The 13013-nt window shown below is 44.5% G+C and overlaps 1 protein-coding gene and 1 non-coding gene across 4 annotated transcripts in view; both read right to left on the reverse strand.

Annotated features, from left to right (window-relative positions):
* iqck (IQ motif containing K) overlaps positions 1–13013 on the reverse strand; it is a 129768-nt gene that overhangs the window by 1250 nt on the left and 115505 nt on the right. The window lies entirely within an intron of this gene.
* Positions 9716–9913, reverse strand: LOC145339267 (U2 spliceosomal RNA). Its single transcript, XR_013886014.1, has one exon. It is a non-coding gene; the product is annotated as a U2 spliceosomal RNA (small nuclear RNA).

Consider the following 13013-nt stretch of genomic DNA (forward strand, 5'->3'; position numbering starts at 1 on the left):
TTATCCATGACAAAGCAGCCTGTTTGATTACTACCTCTCCTTTCAATCCCTCCATCACTGATACACAGTGACAGCTATGTGTATCATCTACAAGATGTATTGCAGCAACTCACTAAGGTTCCTTAGGCAGCACCTTCCAAACCCACAACCACTGCCATCTAGAAAGAGCAGCAGAGACCTGGGGACACCACCACTTGGAAATTCCCATCTCTGTCACTCATCATCTTGTCTTTGAACTACATCACCGTTCCTGGGTTAAAATCCTGGAACTCCCTTCCTAACAGCACGGTGGGTGTACCTACACACAGACTGCAGCAATTTAAGTAGGCAGCCACCTTCTCAAGGCTAATTAGGGATGGGTAATAAATGCTGGCCAGCCAGTGATGCCCATGTCCCACAAATAAATAAAAAGGTAACGCCTAGGAGGATGGAGACATTTTAAACTTTGGAGAGATTGTGAACATAACTGCCTTTTGCTTCAGTACGCCAAATACAGTGTCGTAAAGTTCAGCAGGAAGGGCAGAGTGGTTAGTAGAATATTCTTTCTCATTTTAGAATTCCTGAAACTCTGAAAAGTGCTTAATCTTCTCATCTGAATTTTCCACTGCTAAATCTGCATGCTAGGTTATAATACATAGGTTGTAATTCCAAACAGTCTGGCCATCTGAAACTCTTGTTTCTATGCCTATAAAATCCAAAATTACTTTTATCCTATTAGACATTTGGGGCAGCACAGAGGCACAGTGGTTGGCACTGCTGCCTCACAGTGCCAGGGACTCAGGTTCAATTCCTGCCTTGGGTCTGTGTGGACAAAACAAAGAACAACCCAGCACGGGAAACAGGCCCAACGAGCCCGCGCCGCCGCATCCTCCTACACCTACCCTGCCCTGCGTGTCTGCGAGTGGAACCCCTAACTTAGCCAGATTCAGGGGAGAATAGTGTCAATTTGTTACACCAATCAGCCTAAGAGCACATCTTTGGGGTGTGGGAGGAAACCGGAGCACCCGGAGGAAACCCACACAACCACAGGGAGAATGCGCAAACTCCCACAGACACAGGCCCAAATCCATGTATCTGCACAGCTAGCAGTGCTAGTCACCGAGCTGTTGCGGCGCCCGTCTATCGGTCCAGGATCAAGCACACACACCGACACGAAGTACTAGGCCACTCCCGGAACCTCCAAGAGCAGCCCACGCACGACCCACCGTGTGCATGCCCCTCGTTTGACAACAAGGTGGACCTCCACCTGCGGAATAAAAAGACAAAAACGTTAACATATAAGTCCAGTGTCTCCCGAGGCTCTGACCCTATTTAATAGCCCCTACTATAACCCTCCATCCTTGTTTCGCTCATGTGTCTAAGTAAACCTTAAACAAGTCCAACGTTCCTGCCTCCACCACCCTACTCGGTAGCGCGTTCCATACCCCCACAACTCTCTGCGTAAAGAACCTTCCTCTCACATCCAAATTATACTTCTCCCCCCTCACCGTTAGATCATGACCTCTCGTGTTTGTACCCAGTCTAGGGAGCAGCCTCTCACTATTGACTCTATTCCCTTCAGTATCTTATATACCTCTATCATGTCCCCCCTCAATCTCCGTCTTTCCAAGGAGAATAGTTCCAGTTTCTCCAACCTTTCCTCGTAACCCAGCCCCTCCATGCCAGGCAACATCCTGGTAAACCTCCTCTGCACTCTCTCCAGAGTCTCCACGTCCTTCCGGTAGTAAGGTGACCAGAACTTGACGCAGTACTCCAAATGCGGTCTAACCAACGTTCTGTACAACTGAAGCATTAGACGGCAGCTCCTATACTCTATACCCCTTCCTGTAAAGGCTAACATTCCATAAGCTTTCCTCACAACCTTCTCCACTTGTGTCGCAACCTTCATAGACTTGTGAACCTGCACTCCCAGGTCCCTCTGTATTTCTATACTCCTAATTGGTCTACCTTTTATCACGTAGCTCCTCTCTGCATTATTCCTTCCAAAATGCATCACCTCGCATTTGTCAGGATTAAATTCCATCTGCCACCCATCTGCCCAATGTACCAACCTATCTATATCCTGTTGTATCACCTGACATTCCACCTCAGTATCCGCCAACCCTGCCATCTTGGTGTCATCCGCAAACTTGCTGATCACACCACGTACGCTCTCTTCCAAGTCATTTATGTATACTACAAAGAGGAGAGGTCCCAGCACTGAGCCCTGCGGCACACCACTGGTCACTGGCCTCCAGCCCGAAAAGGTCCCCTCAACAACTACCCTCTGTCTCCTAATGCCCAGCCAGTTATCAATCCACCTAGCTACCTGGCCTCGTATCCCATGCGCCTTAACCTTTTCTACCAGCCTACCATGAGGCACTTTGTCAAACGCCTTACTGAAATCCATATAGATGACATCAACGGCTCTCCCATCGTCAACCGTTTTTGTCACCTCCTCAAAGAATTCTACCAGATTCGTAAGGCAAGACCTCCCTCTAACAAAGCCATGTTGCGTATCCCTAATCAGATCGCAACGACAATACGTTTGTACGTTTTCCCTGTGTCTGCATGGGTTCCTTCCAGGTGCTCCCGTTTCATCTCACAGTCCAAAAATGTACAGGTTAGGCAGATTGGCCATTATAAATTGAACCTTGGTGCCGGGGGAAATTAGCAGAGTAAATACCTAGGGTTAAGGGGACAGGGCCTGGGTGGGATTGTGATTGGTACAGACTCGAAGGGCAAAATGACCTCCTCCTGCACTGTAGGGATTCTATGATTTGTGTAGCATGATGCAAAGCAAAGCTTTTGATCTATGAAGTTTTTTAAAAAAGCAAATAATATAATACTGTTTCCAACATTTTGCATAAGTTAATGAATTTGAGTAAAAATGTACACACTAAATATATATTTATATATAAATATATATATCTACAAACTCTAAATATATATATATCGACAAACAAAAAAATATATAAATATATATATAAACTAAATATATTTTCTATATATTTTAATTACTGTACCTATCATTTGCATTTGATAATCTTGATGGAATAACAGCTGCTACACAATACTGAAAGCTACCAAAGGCCTTGTTTAAACCATGTGTAGGTGGCAATGCTTCTCATTATCAATCACAGCGCATATTGAAGGCCAGGTCACTCAAAAATATTCCTGAGATCTTTGTCTTTTTTCACTATTTGGGAGTGCTAAAACATACATTTTTGTTTCCCATCTCCTTGCGTTTCAATGACGCTAGAAATTAAACTCGACAACTTTTTTGTTACAGCTATTTGAAATCTTGGGCAGATTTTAACCATGTACAAATTAATGCCACTACCTTCAGCTTCAGAAGGAGCATGGATGCTTCAGGAAGGAGAATTGAACATTTTTCATCAGCAAATCACACTGATAAATGTGCAGAACATAATTGCGGAATTAGATACCTTTTTAAAAATGCAGAATTACATGACTCACAGCAGCTAAATGTTAGGAACACAATGAAAGCCCAGCTAAAATGATGATAGGTTAACACCTTAACTGGCAGGAAGAGTCTCTTGCTCGCTGTAATATGCAGCTGGAGTGGTGGGTGGACTTACAGAACACAATGCATTTTCCGAACCGTGTAGGAGGATGCCCAGAACAAAAGGTGATAACCATCTAATTAGAGCTAGGTTGTTCCGATGTCAGAAAGCACTTCATACACGGGGAGTGGTGTCTATCTGTGCTCCCATGTATCTGCTGCCCTTGTCCTTTTTGGTGGGGGTCACAGGGGTGGAAGGTGTTGCCTAAGGAACCTTGGTGAGTTTCTGCATTGTGGAGAGTGGGAACTTGGAAGCTTCTTTTGAGGTTAGGTCCACTTTCAAGTTCGGAAACTGGGATTGATTTCGTTTTAAGCAAGGGAATAAAGGCACATGGAAGTAAAGCAAGGAGATGGGATTGAAATACAAAGCAGTCATGATGTAATTAAATGGCCAAACAGGCTCAAGGGCTATTCCTGTTACAATGAACTCAATATAAAGCAGATTCTGTTAGAGGTTGGCAATTTTCAGCATTGAACACAACCTCAAACACCATGTTCGGGAGCAGAGACTTTGGAGAAGTTTGTATGTGGTTTTTTGCTTCATTTGCTTATACAACAGGTGTCCTGAGGATGGAGATGGCATTATATACTTTATACAATATCACTACTTAACACCTCCAGCTCCCTAAAGCCTGTCTACCTATACAGCACAACTCAGGAGTGTGATGGAATCCTCTCCACTTGCCTGGATGAGTGCGGCTCCAATGACACTCGAGGTTTGATAACTTCCAGAACAAAGCACTTTGTTTATTTGGCACCTCATCCGCCACCTCAAACATCCACTCCCACCATCACCGACGCACAGTAGCAGCCATCTACCAACTACAAGATGCACTGTAGGAACTCACCAAAGCTCCTGAGGCAGCACCTTCCAATCCTGTGACCTCCACCATCGAGATGGACAAGGGCACAGATATATGGGACCACCGAGAGTCAGGCCAACATTGAAGGTTCAGAGCGGAAGTGAAAATGCAAAGAGAGAGTACCGCAAGGATCTGTTTTGAGGCCACTACTACCTGTCATTTTCATAAATGACCTGGATGAGGGCGTAGAAGGATGGATTAGTAAATTTGCAGATGACACTAAAGTCGGTGGAGTTGTGGACAGTGTGGAAGGATGTTGCAGGTTACAGAGGGACAGATAAGCTGCAGAGCTGGGCTGAGAGGTGGCAAATGGAGTTTAATATGGAAAAGTGTGAAGTGATTCACTTTGGAAGGAGTAACAGGAATATAGAGCACTGGGCTAATGGTAAAATACTTGGTAGTGTGGATGAGTGGAGAGATCTCGGTGTCCATGTGCATAGATCCCTGAAAGTTGGCACCCAGGTTGATAAGGTTGTTAAGAAGGCGTCCGGTGTGTTAGCTTTTATTGGTAGAGGGATTGAGTTTCGGAGCCATGAGGTCACATTGCAGCTGTACAAAACTCTGGTGCGGCTACACTTGGAGTATTGCCTACAGTTCTGGTCACCACATTATAGGAAGCACGTGGAAGCATTGGAAAGGGTGCAGAGATTTACCAGGATGTTGCCTGGTATGGTGGGAAGGTCTTATGAGGAAAGGCTGAGGGACTTGAGGCTGTTTTCGTCAGAGAGAAGAAGGTTAAGAGGTGACTCAATAGAGGCATACAAGATGATCACAGGATTAGATAGGGTGGACAGTGAGAGTCTTTTTCCTTGGGGATGGAGATGCCTAGCACGAGGGAACATAGCTTTAAATAGAGAGATGATAGATATAGGACAGATGTCAGAAGTAGGTTCTTTACTCAGAGAGTAGTAAGGGTGTGGAATGCCCTGCCTGCAACAGTAGTGGGTTTGCCAACATTAAGGGCATTTAAATGGGTATTGGATAAACATATGGATGATATTGGAATAGTGTAGGTTAGATGGGCTCTAGATCGGTTTCACAGGTTGGCACAACATTGAGGGCCGAAGGGCCTGTACTGCGCTGTAATGTTCTATGTTCTAGTATGAAAAAGAAATCCAAAAGTCTTTTATAAACATATGAATTGTAAAAGGTTGGTGAAAGATGAGTGGGACTGATTAGGGCGATAAAATGGAGACTTACAAATGGGAGTAACGGCCAGACTAAGGAATAGAAAAACAAAGAACAATACAGCACAGGAACAGGCTCTTCAGCCCACAAAGTCTGTGCTAATACAGATGGCTCTGTAATATTTTCTTGCCTCTGTGTGGTCCATATCCCTCTATTCTCTGCCTGTTCATGTATCTATCCAGATGCCTCACGAACATTGAATGAATTGAATATTTTGCACCTATCTCTGTTGTGTAAAAAGGAGGCAATTTCAGTCACTTGGAAGTTTAAAATTGATAAGAGGAGGAATTAGATCCAAACTTTAAGTTAATAAGCTCATCAAATAATAGGTACAGGTGCAACAAGGACACAAAATTGGCTGAGGGACAGGTAGCAGAGATTGACTAGTGGTTAAAGGAATTTTTGAATTGGAGGAAGGTTTGTAGTGGAGTTCCCCAGGGGTTGGGTCTCCTGCTCTTCCTGATGTATATTAATGATCTAGATAGAACATGGAACAGTACAGCACAGTACAGGCCCTTCGGCCCTCAATATTGTGCTGAGCTATGTCCAAACCCCAGATCAAGCTATCCCACTCCCTATCAGTCTGGAGTGCTCCATGTGCCTTTCCAATAACCACTTGAAAGTTCCTAAAGTGTCCGACTCCACTATCACAGCAGGCAGTGCATTCCACACCCCAACCACTCTCTGAGTGAAGAATCTACCTCGGACATCCCTCCTATATCTCCCACCATGAACCTCACAGTTATGCCCTCTAGTAACAGCTACATCCACCCGAGGAAATAGTCTCTGCACGTCCACGCTATCTATCCTTCTCATCATCTTATAAACCTCTATTAAGTCGCCTCTCATCTTCCTCCGCTCTAAAGAGAAAAGCCCCAGCTCCCTCAACATTTCCTCATAAGACCTACCCTCCAAACCAGGCAGCATCCTGGTAAATCTCCTCTGCACTCTCTCCAACGCTTCCACATCCTTCTTATAGTGAGGTGACCAGAACTCACACAATATTCCAAATATTAGGGGCGGCACGGTCGCACAGTGGTTAGCACTGCTGCTTCACAGCTCCAGGGTCCTGGGTTCGATTCCTGGCTCGGGTCACTGTCTGTGTGGAGTTTGCACATTCTCCTGGTGTCTGTGTGAGTTTCCTCCGGGTGCTCCGGTTTCCTCCCACAGTCCAAAGATGTGCGGGTTAGGTTGATTGGCCATGCTAAGAAATTGCCCCTTAGTGTCCAGGGATGTGTAGGTTAGAGGGATTAGTGGGTATAATATGGGGGTAGGGCCTGGATGGGCTTGTGTTCAGTGCAGACTTGATGTGCCAAAGGGCCTCTTTCTGCACTGTAGGGTTCTATGAAAATGTGGTCTCACCAAGCTCCTGTATAGTCACAGCATCACCCCACAGTTCTTAAACTCAAACCCCCTGTTAATAAATTCTAACACACTATAAGCCTTCTTCACGGTTCTTTCCACTTGAGTGGCAACCTTCAGAGACCTGTGGATATGAACCCCAAGATCTATCTGTTCCTCCACATTCCTCAGAACTCTGTCATTGACCCTATAATCCGCATTCAAGTTTGTCCTACCAAAATGAATCACCTCGCACTTATCAGGGTTAAACTCCATCTGCCACTTTTCAGCCAGCTCTGCATCCTGTCAATGTCTCTTTGCAGCCTACAAGAGCCCTGCACCTCATCCACTACTCCACCAATCTTGGTGTCATCAGCAAATTTACTAACCCACCCTTCATCCCCCTCTCCCAAGTCATTGATAAAAATCACAAATAGCAGAGGACCAGCACTGATCCCTGTGGTATACCGTTGGTAACTGGCCGCCAGTCTGAAAATTTTCCCTCCACCACCACCCTCTGTCTTCTATGAGACAGACAGTTACTTATCCAATCCACTAAATTTCCTTCTATCTCACACCTCCTTACTTTCTTCATGAGCCTACCACGGGGAACCTTATCAAACGTCTTACTAAAATCCATGTATACGACATCAACTGCTCTACCTTTGTCTACACACTTCATTACCTCCTCAAAGAATTCAATCAAATTTGTGAGCAGGACTTATCCCTCACAAAACCATGCTGAGTATCCCGGATTGAACTGCATTTTTCCAAATGATCATAAATCCTATCCCTCAGGACCCTTTCCATTAGTTTACCGGCCACCGAAGTAAGACTAACTGGCCTATAATTACCAGGGTCATTCCTATTTCCTTTCTTGAAGAGAGGAACAACATTCGCCACTCTCCAGTCCTCTGGCACAATCCCCATGGACAGTGAGGACCCAAAGATCAAAGCTAAAGGCTCTGCAATCTCATCCCTTGCCTCCCAAAGTATCCTAGGATGTATCCCATCTGGCCCAGGGGACTTTTCAGGTTTTTCAAAATTGCTAATACATCTTCCCTCAGAACATCTACCTCCTCCAACCTATCAGCCTGTATTACACACGTATCCTCAAAAACATGGCCTTTGTCCTTAGTGAACACTGAAGAAAAGTATTCATTCATCGCCTCACCCCTCTCTTCTGACTCCATGCACAAGTTCCCACTACTATCCTTGACTGGCCCTAACCTCACCCTGGTCATTCTTTTATTTCTCACATAAGAGTAAAAAGCCTTGGGGTTTTCCTTTATCCAACCCACCAAGGATTTCTCATGCCCCCTCCTAGCTCTCCTAAGCCCTTTTTTAACTCATTCCTAGCTGCCTTGTAACCCTCAAGCAACCCAACTGAACCTTGTTTTTTCATCCTCACATACGCTTCCTTTTTCCTCTTGACAAGACATTCAACCTCCTTTGTGAACCATGGTTCCCTCACTCGGCCATTTCCTCCCTGCCTGACAGGGACATACCTATCAAGGACATGCAGTATTTGTTCCTTGAAAAAGTTCCACTTTTCATTTGTGCCCATACCTGAGTTTCTGTTTCCATCTTATGCTCCCTAGTTCTTCCCTAATTGCATCATAATTACCCCTGTCCCAATTATAAGCCTTGCCCTGCCGTGTGACCCTATCCCTCTTCATTGCAATAATGAAGGACACCGAATTGTGGTCACTACCTCCAAAGTGCTCCCCCACAAACAAATTTAACACTTGGCCCAGTTCATTACCCAGTACCAAGTCCAATGTGGCCCCACCTCTTGTTGGCTTGAAGTACAAGGCACAATTTCAAAGTCTGCAGCGATACTAAACTAAGCATTGTAAACTGTTAGGAGAAGGATGTAGAACTTCTAACTTTAGTAGGAAGAACATGGAGAATCAATGTAAAATAAAGAATGCAACACAAAAGAAACAGAGGGAGTAGGGTGTAAATGTGCACGTCATTGAAAGTAGTAGAACAGGTGAGAGAGCAGGTAACAAAGCTGAGAGTATCCCAGGCTTTATTAATGGGGCATAGCGTACAAGAGCAAGGAGGGAATGTTAACCTTGTATAGAATACTGGTGCGGTCTCTCCCGAGCCATTGGGTGGGATTTTCTGTACCCACTCACCCTGTTTTGTGGCAGTGGGGACAGCCCACCATTGGCTAATGACAGGATGCACTGCCTGAGAGTGTGATGAAAGCAGGTTAAATCGAGTCATTCAGGAGGGAATTGGAATATTATCAGAAAAGGAAGAAGGTGCAGGGCTACAGGGAGAAGTTGGGGGAATAACAGCTGCTGTCATGTTGTTCACACCCTCCACCATTGGATAACATGTGGCGGGGGGTCGGCGAGACCAGAAGATTCCACCGGTGGAAAAAGCTGGAAAAGTTTAACCATTGCATCCAGTTCTGTGAAGGCATTAAAGAAAATGCAGAGCAAAATCATAAAAATGGTTCCAGTGATGAGAAAGTTTGGTTATATCAATATGAAGAACTTTGGACTTTGTCTTTGGAGAAGATAAGGTTGAGATTTAAGAGAAGTATCCAAAACGATAGGTGGTCTGGACAAAGCAGAAAGGGAAAAAATGTTCCCATTGGTGGAAGGATTAAGAACAAGAAGACACAAATTTAAGATAATTTACAGAAGAAGCAATGGAGACTTGAGAAGAAACTTGTTCACTCAGCGAGTGGTTAGGATCTAGAATGCACTGCCTGAGAGTGTGGTGACTGTCCCCAGAAAGGGGGTGGTGCACCGTTCCTGGAGATACTGCAATACTGGGCCAATACGTAGAGTGGACAGAGCAAGCCCCTATTCCATCTCCCTGCTCCAAAAATCAATTTAATATATCATCCCCAGCTAAGGGACGTATCAGATATTAAACTGATCAGAATAGATACTACACGTGGTGAAAGCAGGTTAAATCGAGTCATTCAGGACAGAATTGGAATATTATCAGAAAAGGAAGAAGGTGCAGGGCTACAGGGAGAAGTTGGGGGAATAACAGCAGGTAAACTGTTCCTATCAGAGTCAGTACATTTTCCTAAAGCAGAAAGCAACATAATACCTCGTATCATTGTTTCAGTGTGGTGTGAATGAGAAATAGTGTCAACTAAACTCAATTACAGCATAGATGTTTAATATTTTCTATCACAGTCTAAATTATCCAAAGCTGCCTTTTATCAGTTCACGGTGCAAGATCATGTTTTCTTTCTATGAATAAATCATTTTCTGGAAGGTGATTCTGAATAAAAAAACCTGTCTCTGGTCCTGCTGCAGTGAATGATCAACGTGAGATCAATCTGAGTGCCAGATTCCCCCTCCTCACCTATAGGGGCAATGGGACAATTCCAGCCATTAATTATATTTATCTTACAAACAAAATATTTCACCTCAATCCAGCAAATATACCAAAGGAAGGGGAAAGATGTAAATCTGAACTTAATTTCTTTAGATTGCTGTTGGTGTTTGATCGTTAGAATTTTCCATACTTAAGTTCAAAGAATATGATGTTTAATTTGATAGTTTCCCTCTTACACGGTGTGAAATGAAAGTAGTAAATAATTTACTAAAATAAATAATTTACCAAAATAAAATAATTTACTAAAATAATTTACCAAAGAGGTGGATGGGGGTAAGGCAGTGGACGTGGTGTATATGGATTTTAGTAAGGCGTTTGATAAGGTTCACCATGGTAGGCTTCTGCAGAAAATGCAGATGTATGGGATTGAGGGTAATCTAGGAAATTGGATCAGGAATTGGCTAGCGGATAAGAGACAGAGGGTGGTGGTTGATGGTAAATATTCGTCATGGAGTTCGGTCACGAGTGGTGTGCCTCAGGGATCTGTTTTGGGGCCACTGCTGTTTGTAATTTTTATTAATGATCTGGATGAGGGTATAGTTGGGTGGATTAGTAAATTTGCTGATGACACCAAAGTCGGAGGTGTGGTAGATTGTGAGGAAGGGTGTCATAGTTTGCGGGAAGACTTGGACAGGTTGCAGAGCTGGGCCGAGAGGTGGCGGATGGAGTTTAATGCGGAGAAGTGTGAGGTAATTCACTTTGGTAGGAATAACAGATGTGTTGAGTATAAGGCTAACGGGAGGACTTTGAATAGTGTGGATGAACAGAGGGATCTAGGTGTATGTGTACATAGATCCCTGAAAGTTGGGAATCAAGTGGATAGGGTTGTTAAGAAGGCATACGGTGTCTTGGCGTTTATTGGTAGGGGGATTGAATTTAGGAGTTGCAGCGTCATGTTGCAACTGTACACAACTCTGGTGCGGCCGCACTTGGAGTACTGTGTGCAGTTCTGGTCCCCACATTACAGGAAGGATGTGGAGGCTTTGGAGAGGGTGCAGAGGAGGTTTACCAGGATGTTGCCTGGTATGGAAGGGAGGTCCTATGAGGAGAGGCTGAGGGATTTGGGGTTGTTTTCGCTGGAAAGAAGGCGGCTAAGAGGGGATCTTATTGAAACATATAAGATGATTAGAGGTTTAGATAGGGTGGACAGTGATAGCCTTTTTCCTCGGATGGAGAAAGCTAGCACGAGGGGGCATGGCTTTAAATTAAGGGGGGTAGTTATAGGACGGATGTCAGGGGTAGGTTCTTTACCCAGAGGGTGGTGAGGGATTGGAATGCCCTGCCTGCTGCGGCTGTAAATGCGCCTAGTTTGGGGGCGTTTAAGAGATCCGTGGATAGGTTTATGGACGAAAAGGGATTGGTTTAGGTTAGTGGGTCATTGTTTTTTTTTAACTGGTTGGCGCAACATCGTGGGCCGAAGGGCCTGTTCTGCGCTGTAATGTTCTATGTTCTATGTTCTATTTCTTATAATTGGAGTTAGTTTACTTTTACGAAGTGTGATCAGAAAATGGATCTGAATTACAATTAGATAACTAAAGATAAAGCTATTGGAAAGGTCAGGGGCAGTTGGGTGTAGGTGATAAAGAACAGGAATGATAAATATTGACAGATCATTAGAAGTGTATGGTTTTAGGAACCCTGTTACAAAAAGGAATTGGAGCCATAGGGCTGAATTCTATACTGGGGCAGGGCTTCCACTCCCACCTCTCTGCTGCAAATAAAACTTGGAGCAAGCCCACTCCTGACTAGCTCACCCCACAGCCATTTAAAAGTGGCTTGATCCAAGACTTTTGCCCCCAATGGGGAGGAAATCCTGTCTCAGAGAGCAGCGAGCCAATCAAGTAATCCAACCAGGAATGGTGGCCACTGCAGGGACTGAAGCAATTCACAGAGGGAAGCACTTTGTGATGAAGCCAGACCTGATTTAAGTCTGGGGTGTGTGGGGCTAGGCTGGCGGACCCCAGCCATGAGAGTAGGGACTGCGGTTGTACAGCGCAGGAGGGGGTAAGCATTTGGAGGATGGGACCTCTTGTGGGCACAGGGACCCTGAAAACAAGCCCCAACTCAGGCCACCAATCCACCCAATTTGACCAAGCAGATTGAACACTTGGCACTGGCCTTCCTTAGCTGTGGGTAAAATCCCATGATATGACCAGTGGAAAGCCTCAATTCATCCAGGGTGAATAGTCTCCCCCTAATGCTACTTCCATTTGTACCACCACAGTTTGTATAGATCCTGAATGTTAAAATACAAGATAGATATTGCAAATTGGTTTATCATTTTGACCGATAGTAAAGTTTGTTTCTTAATAAGTGTCTTAAATCTCAATCTCTGTCTATTTAATAAAAAAACTTAATCAGTCGCTAACCAATCTTACCAATAACTCAGAGGTTTGGTCTACAATCATAACAACCAGAATAACTAGGAGTTGGCCATTCAGCCCCTCGAGCCTGCTCCACCATTCCATACGATCAGAGCTGATCTCAGCCCGGCCTCAAATCCATTTTCCTGCTTGGTCACAATAGCCCTCACTGTCCCAGCATTCACTACACTCTGGAGCAGTGAATTTCACAGACTCACAACCCTTTTGGAGAAGTAACGTATCCTCATCTCTGTTTTAAATCTGCCACCCCTTATCCTAAAACCTCTTGTTCTATATTAGCCCATAAGAGGAAACATC

Source organism: Carcharhinus amblyrhynchos, unplaced genomic scaffold (assembly GCF_965287045.1).
Source record: "Carcharhinus amblyrhynchos unplaced genomic scaffold, sCarAmb.v2.hapA scaffold_370, whole genome shotgun sequence".
Taxonomy (NCBI): domain Eukaryota; kingdom Metazoa; phylum Chordata; class Chondrichthyes; order Carcharhiniformes; family Carcharhinidae; genus Carcharhinus; species Carcharhinus amblyrhynchos.